The sequence below is a fragment of the Balaenoptera ricei genome, chromosome 14, assembly GCF_028023285.1.
Source record: "Balaenoptera ricei isolate mBalRic1 chromosome 14, mBalRic1.hap2, whole genome shotgun sequence".
NCBI classification, from domain to species: Eukaryota; Metazoa; Chordata; class Mammalia; order Artiodactyla; family Balaenopteridae; genus Balaenoptera; species Balaenoptera ricei.
This window is the reverse complement of record NC_082652.1, coordinates 89,959,240-89,970,742: the sequence shown is the minus strand read 5'-3', so window position 1 is coordinate 89,970,742 and position 11,503 is coordinate 89,959,240.

Genomic DNA, 11,503 nt, shown 5'->3' with positions numbered 1-11,503 from the left:
GGGCAATGCAAGACCCAATTTGTTAAAAATGATGAATTTTGAGAAACTTAAAAACAAGGTGGAACTAAAATAACTGACAAAAAATAATGTGGAAATGGAAAGGACTTGGGAATGAAGACATTCTGAGGGAGTGGTTTTGTTCCAGAAAATGATAGAAATTTTAACTAAATTTAAGTCTGAGTGGGAAGAATTAATTGCAGAAGATTTAATTGGTGGAGAAACCTACTGTGCAAAGGGAGAGAAAGGAATTTAGCTTAGCTACTAAAATTTAAAGGAGTTAAATTAGGAAATTCAAGTCAGCCAGACCTTGGGGGGAGAAAAGTCAAGCTGTTGTCCTATTATTAAATTGGAATTCCAGTCTCCTGGAATATATAATAAATATTGAAATGGATTCTGACCACCTGGATGCAACTCTAGGAGAATGTGAGTTGTGTTTGTTTAGTTTAGCTAAGGAGAATGGCAACCTTGCTGTTTACACTCCCCAGTATTTTAGTGAAAGATTGGGGGATGTATCATGGACTTTTTGGTAGAAGCCATTTGAAACTGGGAGTCTAGTGGCAACTCGTCAGAGGCCAATCTCTGCTAACCACTTTTCTGAAAATACTGTGACCATTAAGTAGGAAAGGGAGAGGCAATCGCCAGGTACTGCTGATCAATGATTTGAGTGGAATCAGCATTAGATAATAAATCAATATACAACATCTCCCCCATCGTCTTGTCTTCCCTAGCATTACTGCTTGGAAAGAGCTCCAGAAACCAGAATCTCCTAGACTGGAAAAGGCTGAAGCTATTCCTGATGCCTTGTCCTTCAGAGCAACTTGATTCAGAGTGAGCCAGGAAGACTATTCCAGGGTGTTGAGCCTGCCCAGAGGGGCATATAGATCGAGGGTTAACATTTAAAGCGTTTAAAAGAAATTGCTTTTTAAGAATGCATGTTAAAATAGATTAGAAATACAAACTGTAACTTCCCGATCGGGAGAAAAAAAGGAGGGGAACTAAAGAAAATTTGATAAATCCAATAGAAAATAGAAATGGTGAAGTAAGGAGCCAAATGAAAAGGAAGGCAGACAGAAAACAAAATGGCATGGCAGAAATAAATCCACTGTACTAAATGCAGGCGTGAGCCAATGCAACATTACAAGAAAAAGGAATAAAAATTATAAAAATTAGAAGAAATAAAAATGTCAGTATTTTTAGATTGCATGATTGCATATGTAAAAAACTGGAAAGAATTTATTATTTAGAAAACTCAAATGCATTAAAGAATAAAATATATCAATCAATTAAGAGTTAAATATAATTAATATGAAATTTAGTCTTTTTGCTAGAAGCAAACAATGGTTAGAAAATGTACTTGGTAGAGATGTTATTTATTATAGCAAAAGCAACAACAAAAGTCTTTAGTGATAAATCTAATAAAAGATGTGTACACCCTTTATGAAGAAAAGACATAATTTTAAGAAAGGACATAAATGAGACTTAAGTAAGTGCAGAGACCTACAAAGATCTACATGTATTCAAAGATCTACATATATTCAAAGACATACGGTAAATATGTTTATTTTCCCTCATGGTTGCTACTGCTGTGGTAGTATAAAAATCAAACTTTTTTTATGCTCACAGATTCTGTGGGTTAGAGTTTAGAAAGCCAAACTCAAAACAGCAGGAACAGGCAGGAAGGCCCACTTCCAAGACGGCGCCTTCCCTCATGAGTCAGGCCCTGGTATGAATGTAGCCCTGAGCACCTGCATGTGGTCTTGTCAGGGGCCTGGGCTTTGCATGGATAGTGCTGGGCTCTGAGCAGGAGCTTGCTGATGACATTTGGTCCCAAGTTAGAAAGGTCTTGGATTTTCCTGTTATATGCAGCCTAAATTTAATGTTAAGTGATACACTTGCATATCTTTGCACCCCAAAATTCCCTCACAAACTCCAGCAGCATGGATGAGTAATGTTGATTTTACTTATGCTGGAGAGGGATATTATATCGCAAATCACATGAATTCCTAAAATCCTCTTTAAAACGTTCTTTCTCGGGACTTTCCTGGTGGCGCAGTGGTTAGGAATCCACCTGCCAATGCAGGGGACACGGGTTCAAGTCCTGGCCCGGGAAGATCCCACATGCTGCGGAGCAACTAAGCCCCGTGCGCCACAACTACTGAGCCTGCGCCCTAGAGGCCGTGAGCCACAACTACTGAGCCCACGTGCCAAAACGACTGAACCCCACGAGCCTAGAGCCTGTTCTCTGCAACAAGAGAAGCCATCACAATGAGAAGACCACTCGCCACAACTAGAGAAAGCCCACGCACAGCAACGAAGACCCAACGCAGCCAAAAATAAATAAATTAATTAATTAAAAAAAAAATTCTTTCTCCAAGATTCTTTTTCCCTACAGCAGCTGTTTCATTCCTACTTTTTCTCTCCCATCCCTTATCTCCTCTTATCTCTCTCATATCTCCTCTTAAGCTTAGCCAACCATTCTTTTCTCCCACTCTCCCTCAAACTTTTGTCAACCTGCACACTCTGGCCCGGCTGTCTGCTGAGCAAGACAAGACCACCAATTGCTCACCAGGTATGTTCCTCTGGGGCTGCATGTCATTCTTCCACATTTTAGATCATAATTCATGGCTTACACCTTTCCAGCCACTCCACTCCCACCCCCTATATCACATGGTAGGGTGTGGAATGCACAGAACTGCCACCTGCATCTGTGTGTCCCCATTGGCCAGCACGGTGTTTGGCAGCTTGGGGAACGAATGATGGGTAGAGTTCAGTAACTCCTGGTCCACTTTCCTGTCGCCACACTTCCTATTGCAGCCTCCAGAGCAAATAAGTCTGATCTCTTTGCCACAAAAAGAAACTGGCTGAACCAAGGTTATGCTCAGAGCCACCGGGAGTTCTTCACTCCTCTTGACCTGCGCTTGGGGGGCCATGTGTTTCCTCCTTTTGGTCTCCTCCTAAACAGGGAGCAGGACAGGGAGGACCAACTCCAATTGTTTGGTGAGCTACAAATTTTGAAGCAAATGTATGTCAGGGCTTCATGTATTTCTGTGGGCTTTGCTCTGTGCTTTTCTTGGCTTTTATCCCAAGCCTCTTGGGCAATTATTTTTGGCTCATTCAGTGAATGGCTTTACATCAATTTCTTCTAACCCGAACGCTTAATATAGGGCTTGTCCACATGTAGTATTCATAGTACTATTGGAGAGTGTCCCTTGCTAATAAATCTTTCTGTCCCTAAGCCAGCTCCCTCCTCACGGGTGCTGTGCAGTCTGCTTTCCTGGGCTGATGGAGAATTCTAAGTGGGTTCTCCCCTGGAGGAGCTATTTCTCAGACCCCGTTTCCATGGGGTGCTCGGGAGAGGTCTGAAAAATACTGCACTGGAGTTTCCACACTTTCTAATCTACCCAGATTAGCATAAGGCCTTTTAAGTCTCTAAAGATTTTTCATCAACAATGGAGGTGAAGGGGCCAACTACATGTTTTGTGGGTGAAGAGAACCCTTGGGCAGGGCTGCTTCCACTACAAATGGAAACCCAGGTCAGTGCCCACCCCCCAGTCCCCAGGTGGGAACCGATTACCGTGCCCAGGCCCTGATCAGGGCTGGGGGTGCAGGACTCAGGCTGGCGCCCCAATCTGGGCTGGGAGTGTGGGCCTCAGGCTGCTTGACGTTTTCTCTCTAATTCCCTGTCCCTCTGTATCAGTTTCCTATTGCCACCGTAGCAAATTACCACCAACTTTACCTGTGAAACAACACATATTAATTATCTTAGGGTTCTGGAGAAGTCTGAAATGGGTCCTATGGGCTAAACCAAGGTGTCGGTGGGATCGTGTTCCTTTCTCTCGGGATCCTTGCTCTTTCCAGACTCTGGAGGTCACCTCATTCCTTGGCTCACAGCTCCTTCCTCATCCTCAAAGCCAGAAACATGCCATCTTCAAATCTCTCTCTTTCTCACCTCTGCTCCATCCTCACATCTCCTTCTCTGACTCCCCTGCCTCCCTCTTTCCCTTAGAAGGGCCCTTGTGATTACAATGGACCCACACGAATATTCCAAGATAACGCCCCGGTCTCTCAAGACCCTTAACTTAATCATGTCTGCAAAGTACTTTATGCCGCATAAGGTGACATATTCAGAGTTTCTGGGAATTAGGTCGGTGCGTATTAGTGGGGCCATCATTCTGGCCCCTCCCCGTGTACTGTGAGACCCTGAAGGTAAGGCCTGTGTTGGTCCTTCTAGTTTCCACCCTTCTCACCCCCAAGTCCAGCGCAGGAAGCACTACCTCCAATGGCTGGATGGCTGGTAAGTGTAAAATGACTGAGTCTGATAAATGGCTTCTCTTGAACATTGATTTTCCTCCACAGAATGATGGCTGCGCTGTCTTCGGAGGGCCCATGGCCCTCCCTCCACCTTCTTTGTTTTTTATCTTCATTTCTCTATTATCAACTTCCACCTCATTTTCATGTATTTTGATTGCATGAGAAACTTCCAGAACTTACCAGCGGAAAGGGAGGAGAAGGACCACTAACTGTGGGACGATGTTTCTTCTGACTCTGTTCCCCAAACGCAGCTGTGGGTAGAGTCAGGGGGTCACTGTGTGGCAAATGGGCCAGCCTGGAACTGGCTTTCTGAAGCACAGAACTGTGCTAGAACTTCAAGTCATTTCTGTATCTGCTAACTTTTTCCTCTACTAGACGGGGCTCTTCAATATTTCTCTGCTCTTCCTTTAAAAAAAAATCAGTAACAGCCCTTATATAATTCAGTGGCTGGAAAGACAAGATAAGCTCAGCAGTTGTCTAGGAAGTGTGAATTTTAAGATTAGGAAGCAGAAAAAGAACACGTTGCTTGGGGAGCTCGAGATTCTCAACAGGAATAGATGGACATGATTCCATCTTAAAGGTGACAGTTCCGGAGCCCAGGAATTTTCTTTAAAGACAAAACCCAAAGCAGTTCATAGTCTCTGTTTTTCACCTTAAAAGCTTTTTTCCCCCTTAAATTATTTGGCCTAAATCACTTTAAATACAGAAAATATGGGGGTGGGATGCCTTTTGGGTTCCCAGACCCGATTCCAGCACACGTGTGCAGGCTCCCCTCACACCAACATGCAATTCTTGGACTCCAGCTGACGAATTCAACTCAATTCTGGCGCCATCTACCAGGAGAGAGAATCAAATTCCACAGGCTAAGGTCTGCGTTCCATAAGGCCGCCCTCCACTTCAGACGCCAATCCCAAGTCCAGGTTGTTACCTGTGCTTCTGACCGGCTGGCCATAAATCAGAGGTCCCCACGAGCCCCTCCTCAGGTTCAATTAATTTGCTAGAATGGCTCACAGAACTTGGGAAACCTGTTTTTTTCACTAGATCGATTTATTACAAAAGGATATTAAAGGATAAGAATCAACCGCCAGATGAAAAGATACAGTGGGGAAGGTACTGGGAAGGGCTGTGGAGCTCCCATGCCCACTCCAGGCGCCACTCTCCCCGGATCTCCACGTGTTCACCAACCCCGTGCTCTCCGAACCCCGTCCCGTCCTCTTGGGTTAATTACACAGGCACGACTGGTTACATCACTGGCCACTGGCGATTGATTCAACCTCCAGCCCCCTCCCCTCCCAGGAAATCAGGGGGTGGGACTGAAAGTTCCATTCTCTAATCACAAGGTTCACATTGCAACCAGCCTCCACGCCTGCGTGGGATCCAGAAGTCACCTTCCCTGAAGTGTGTTCAGGAACTGAGGACAAGAGACCGAATATTATCTCATTGCCCTTATCGCTCAGGGAATTCCAAGGGTTTTGGGACCTGTGAGCCAGGAACTGTGGATGAATGACCAAATATATATTTCTCATACTGTTTCTCATCCGAATGGCCAAATATACATTTTTGCTGTAAATCACAATACAGCAGGTGGGCATTGCAGCACACATCATGGTTCAAATCCGACGCTTGTCAACACAGTGAGTAAAGAGAGAAGGCAGATTTAGATGCTTTTACAAGCACATGAGATTACCTGAGAAAGGTGCTCGCAGCCCAGTGGTTCTCAGAGCAGCATCACCTGGGAACGTGTAAGAAATGCGGGTCCCAGCCCAGACTGACACATTTGAGAACCATCCTCCTCTAGTACAGTCAAGGAGTCTAGTCCATAGGAGCCGTTGTCATCTTCAGGGCCAGCTTGCACTGTCTGAGTTAAGATGTTCAAGGACAGGATCCCTCTTCCAGCCTCCCCAACCCCTGCAGATACATGGAATTCCACAATTAGCAATGCATTCCTTTTATGTTAGGCATTACCTCCCCCTTTTAAAATAAGGGACATTGAAAAACACTTACACTTCTGCTGTGCTCCTTCTGGGACCGCCAGGGTACACTCAGTCCCACAGCTATTTTGATTGTACAGCTGAAGAGAGAGAGCCACAGCTCCTGCAAGGATATTTGTGTCATTTGAAAGACTATGGCCCTCTAAATTATTTTAATGTTATAGAATGACATGAAAAAGTATGAGGAAGTTAGGATTTACTGTGTCAGAGAAAAATAATACAAGTGATCTGCACATTCTGCATACGAAAGTCTACCAGGGTGAGGGGTTTCCTTCTTCTATTGCTAATGGGGTGGAGAGTTGCAGAGGGTGACCCCTTGATTCTGGGTTTATACTCAGCTTTGTGCTGAGCAAGTGCCCCCCTAAATTTTACACAAGGAGGTGAACCTGGACTGTAAATCTGGAGAGTTCTAATCTCCCTCACCTGTACAATACTTTGTGGAAATTACCCAGTTTAACTTTTCTGGAGCAGAGCTACCTTCTCATGGGAGAGGTGCTGAGAAATGCATTTTTTAAACATTTATTTACTTATTTTTGGCTGCGTTGGGTCTTCGTTGCTGCGCGCGGGCTTTCTCGAGTTGTGGCGAGCGGGGGCTACTCTTCGTTGCGGTGCGCGGGCTTCTCATTGCGGTGGCTTCTCTTGTTGTGGAGCATGGGCTCTAGGCACACGGGCTTCAGTAGTTGTGGTACGTGGGCCCAGTAGTTGTGGTGCATGGGCTCAGTAGTTGTGGCTCGCGGGCTCTAGAGCGCAGGCTCAGTAGTTGTGGCACATGGGCTTAGTTGCTCTGCGGCATGTGGGATCTTCCCGGACCAGGGCTCGAACTCGTGTCCCCTGCATTGGCAGGCGGATTCTTAACCACTGTGCCACCAGGGAAGTCCGCATATTTTAAAAAGCATTTAAAAATGCTTTTTGCAATTGCAGGGCCCTCTAAGACTTGAGTGGTTGCTAGTCACTCTTTTCCCCAGGCTCCTAATTTCTCCAGGTGCCAGAGATATGTAAGATTAAACTAAACATTAGTAAATACCTTGAGTGCTGCGTTTTTTTTGTTTGTTTTCTTCTTTTTAGAGTACTGCATTTTTAATGTTGATACATTAACTGTGGTATTTCAAGTTGGGAAACATGAGACCATAATACATAAACTGGAACCCTAAGTACTCAACCACGCTCTCCCTGCGAGCTCTTATAATAGATGTAAGTAGCAGTGTTTCTTGAGAATGTGCCCAGAGATCTGGGGCTGGGCAAACATTTGCAAGTCTAAGAAATAAGAAAACATTATGTGTTACAGTCCTGAAACACTTCTCTTTCCTCTGTTTCTGATGTTGTTGGGATCCATCCCTCCTTCTTCCTGGCATGGGCCTGATGAGCCGCAGCTGGCCTAGAAGCGAATGCACGGTGCTCCTGGCATTTAACTGTGTGCCTGAGCAGGATGGTGGGGTGGGAGGACGCTGGGCCCATGGCTGGGGGGTCTGCTTCCTAGTCCTTGCTTTCCTGGTGCCTCTCTGAGGGGTCTTGGGCAAATCCCAGCTTGCGATGTTGACCTCCAGGCTCCGGCTTCCCCCTCTGGACACTGAGGAGTGGACTGATCTTTCTGGGCTCAGCTGTATCATCCATGACTCTACTCCCTGGTGACCCACCAGGTACAAGGTGCCCACCTACCCTGGGGGTGATGCCACCTGTGCATAGATCAGGGGCTGCCAGGCCATAGGCTCTGATGGGAGGATCCTCATGAGCCTCATTTCACTGTGTCCCCAGAGCTTGTCACACAACGAGATGCCCAAATCAATATTCTGGATGCATGACCCTGGCCTCCCTGAGCTGGGTCTGTCACCTGTGTTAAGTTCAGGAAGGCAAGCTGACTTCTAGGTTAGGGGACAGAACGCTGACAGTCAGCATGGAACTCTTTGCCCTGAGAGCGCTGGCAAACCTGGGTGCGGCACAGAAAGAAGCACTTGGCAGGACTGGAGGGCCTCACCTGCCGCGGCCTGTCTGGAACCAAGGGATGGTGGTGAGGAGGACGCCTGGGCGGACAAGTCTCCATGTCCAAGCCGAAGGGTGAGGCGGGGGTGGGAGAGGAGGAAGCGCAGTGAGGCCAAGTGTGTGGGACTGCGCAGAGAGGGGCACGAAGCCCGAGGCGAGCGGGTGAGAGCACAGGCTGTGGATGGAGCGAGGGGAGGGGCTGCTCGGAGCTCCCGCTGCCCCACTGCACAGTCCTCCTGGCCGGTCCCAGCGCACAGAAAACCCGAGCGCTGTCTGCTGTCTTCTGGGTCTCAGTCATGCATGAGGAGTAATAGCCTGAAAGCACACGATGGTAAAGTTTCAAGGTGAATTAAATCGAGTAAGAACTGTACCCTGTAAAAAAGTCCATAAAATGTGGGTGTTTCATCAATATGCCCAGTCCTGTTTTCTCCCCTTATTTTAGCTTGGCGCCTTTGGGATGGCCATGCCCAAGTTCAAGGGGAAAAACAAAACAAAAACAGCTGTTCTTTGTGGACACTTAAGAAATGTTAATGATTGGGAGAGCCCTGACATTTATGTCCCCGGCTCTGCTGGCCCCTCTCCTTGGTCTGGCCGTTTTCCTGCTCTTTATGTGATTGTGAGACCCAATTAAAAGTATTTCACAAGTGATGAATGTGTATTTGAATTTCCGAAGTATGAGGACTAGTAACCTCTGATCTTAAGCTCCACGTAAAGAGGAAAGTGCAATGCTCTCAACTTGGGTTAGGAATGCCCTTGCTCGGGGCGCGGCAGGGAGAGCCTGATGTGTGCCAGCTATGCAGAGAAGCGGGCCCTGTGAGAGGGAGCAGAGGCATCCCACAACCCTGGGCAGCAGCTTACCTGTATTCGGCCTCACCTCCCTGTAAACCGGGATGCTTTGGACAGGTTCACAGTTCCTATTACAGGATAGGGTAGAAATATATAAATGTAGAACATTCATGAAAGAACTCAGAACTCTTTTGAAGAAAGGTGCTATATTAGTCAGCATTCTCCAGAGAAACAGAACTCATAGGATATATGCATATATATATATATATATGAAATATATATTTATCCTATTATACACACACACACACACATATGGAGATTTATTATGAGGAATTGGCTCACGTAATTATGGAGGCTGAGTAGCCCTATGATCTGCCTTCTGCCAGTTGCAGATCCACAGAAGCCAGTGCTGTGGTTCCAGTCTGAATCCAAAGTCCTGAGAACCAGGAGATTGGATGGTATAAGCCCCAACCCATGGGTGGGAGAAGATGAGACGAGATGTCCCAGCTCAACCAGTCAGGCAGACGGAGAAAGAATTTGCCCTTCCTCTGCCTTTTGTACTATTCAGGTCCTCAGTAAATTGGGAGACGCCCACCTGCTTTGGGAAGGGCAATCTGTTCTATTGAGTCCACCTACTGAAATGCCAATCTCATGCTCACAGGCAGCCCCCGAAATAATGTTTAGCTAAACTTCTGGGCACCCTGTGATGTAGTCAAATTGACACATAAAATTAACCATCACAGGGGCCTTTAAAAATTTCAAGGTAAAGAAGCAGCATAGAACGGTGGAAAGAGTCAGACAGACCTGTTTTCAAATATTGGCTCTCCAGCTTGCTGGCAATGCTATCCTGCCTCCTTTTCCATACAAGGAGATGATGATAATATCTTCTCAGAGATGCTGGTCCTCTTTCAGCAGTCCTGGCCTGTTGGCCATGAGCCAATCTGAAAGGTGTACATTTTTGACCAAAGTTTATATTACTCACAAGGAAACTTTCTCCCAATTTCAGCCCCCTCCAAGATAAGACCACCCACACCACATGACAGGGTGTGGGGGAAATAGTATTGGGAATACTGGGATAAATGTTTTCCCAAGCCCTCGGAGGTCCCCTCCCATTTTCAGCTTGTAAGGCCCAGTAGCTTTCTGAGAAGGGGAGCACAGGAGTTAATTTATTTTAGACCTTGCATGCCTGAAATGTCTTTGATCTCTCTGACACATGGTTGATGGTTTGACTGGACACAGACTTCTAAGTTGGAAATTTATTTTTCTTCCAGAATGCTGGAGAATTGGACTCCATTGTCTTTTCACTTCTGCTGTTGAGTTACGGAGCTTTCCTGATTCCTCGTCATTTGTATGTCACCTATTTTTTCTTTCTGGATGCTTGTCGGATGTTTTCTTTGCCTCCAATGTTCTGAAATTTCACAACGATGGGAAATTTCATCCGCTGTGTTAAGTACTCAGTGGACTTTTCTAGTCAGGAAACTCATGTCCTTTACTTCTAGGAAATTTTCTTGAATTACTTCTTTGATGTGTTCCTTTCTTATAGATGTCTTATAATATATAGAGATATTTCTTTTTTAGATATTAGACCTCCTGAACTTATTCTCCATTTTACTATCTTTTCTCTCTGATTTTCCATATTTTTCTTTTTGCTCTATTTTCTGGATATTTCCTCACTTTTACCTTCTAATTCTTCTACTGAGTTTTCCATTTTGCTATAATATTTTAATATCTGAGTTCTTTTATTGTTGTTCTCTGAGTTTTCCTTTTCTGAAAAACAGTATCTTGTTGATAGTGAAATATTTTCCCTTACCTCTCTGAGAATGCTAATGATAGTATTTGTGAAGAAGAAGTTTTCTTCTTCCCCCAGAATCTCTGTTTCCTCCATGTGGTTGTCTCCTGTCTGTTGCTCTCCATCTTTTATGTCAGAGAGGCAGATGTCTGGTGATCCTCACATTTAAGGATCAGGGACTAAGAAGCTGATCGGTAGCTCGGAGGATTTGGGTGGGCTTTGTGGATCTAGGGCTCCCTGTGGGGAGATTTGCTGAGCTTTGTAACTTGGGAACCTGTGACACCAGTATTTGTGTTTTAGGATTTTCCTCTTGAGCTGGTTACATTCCCTAGAAAAGTATTTTTCAGTCTCTTGCCTGGAGGACTTAGGCTTGGTGTTAGAGTTCTGAGAGCACCATGGAGGAAGAAAGATGAGGATCTCTGTGCCCAGAAGGGTTCTCCAGAGAAACAGAACCTACAGGAGATGATGGATAGACAGATAGATAGATAGATAGATAGATAGATAGATAGATAGATCGATAGGACATAGGACCCTGATCACAGTATAAAGTTAAGCTGGAAAAAAAACCAAACAGCATGATGATGAGAAAGAAACAAAATGTACATAAAAAGTAAAAGAAAAACGACAAAAACCATAATAGCTGTGTTAT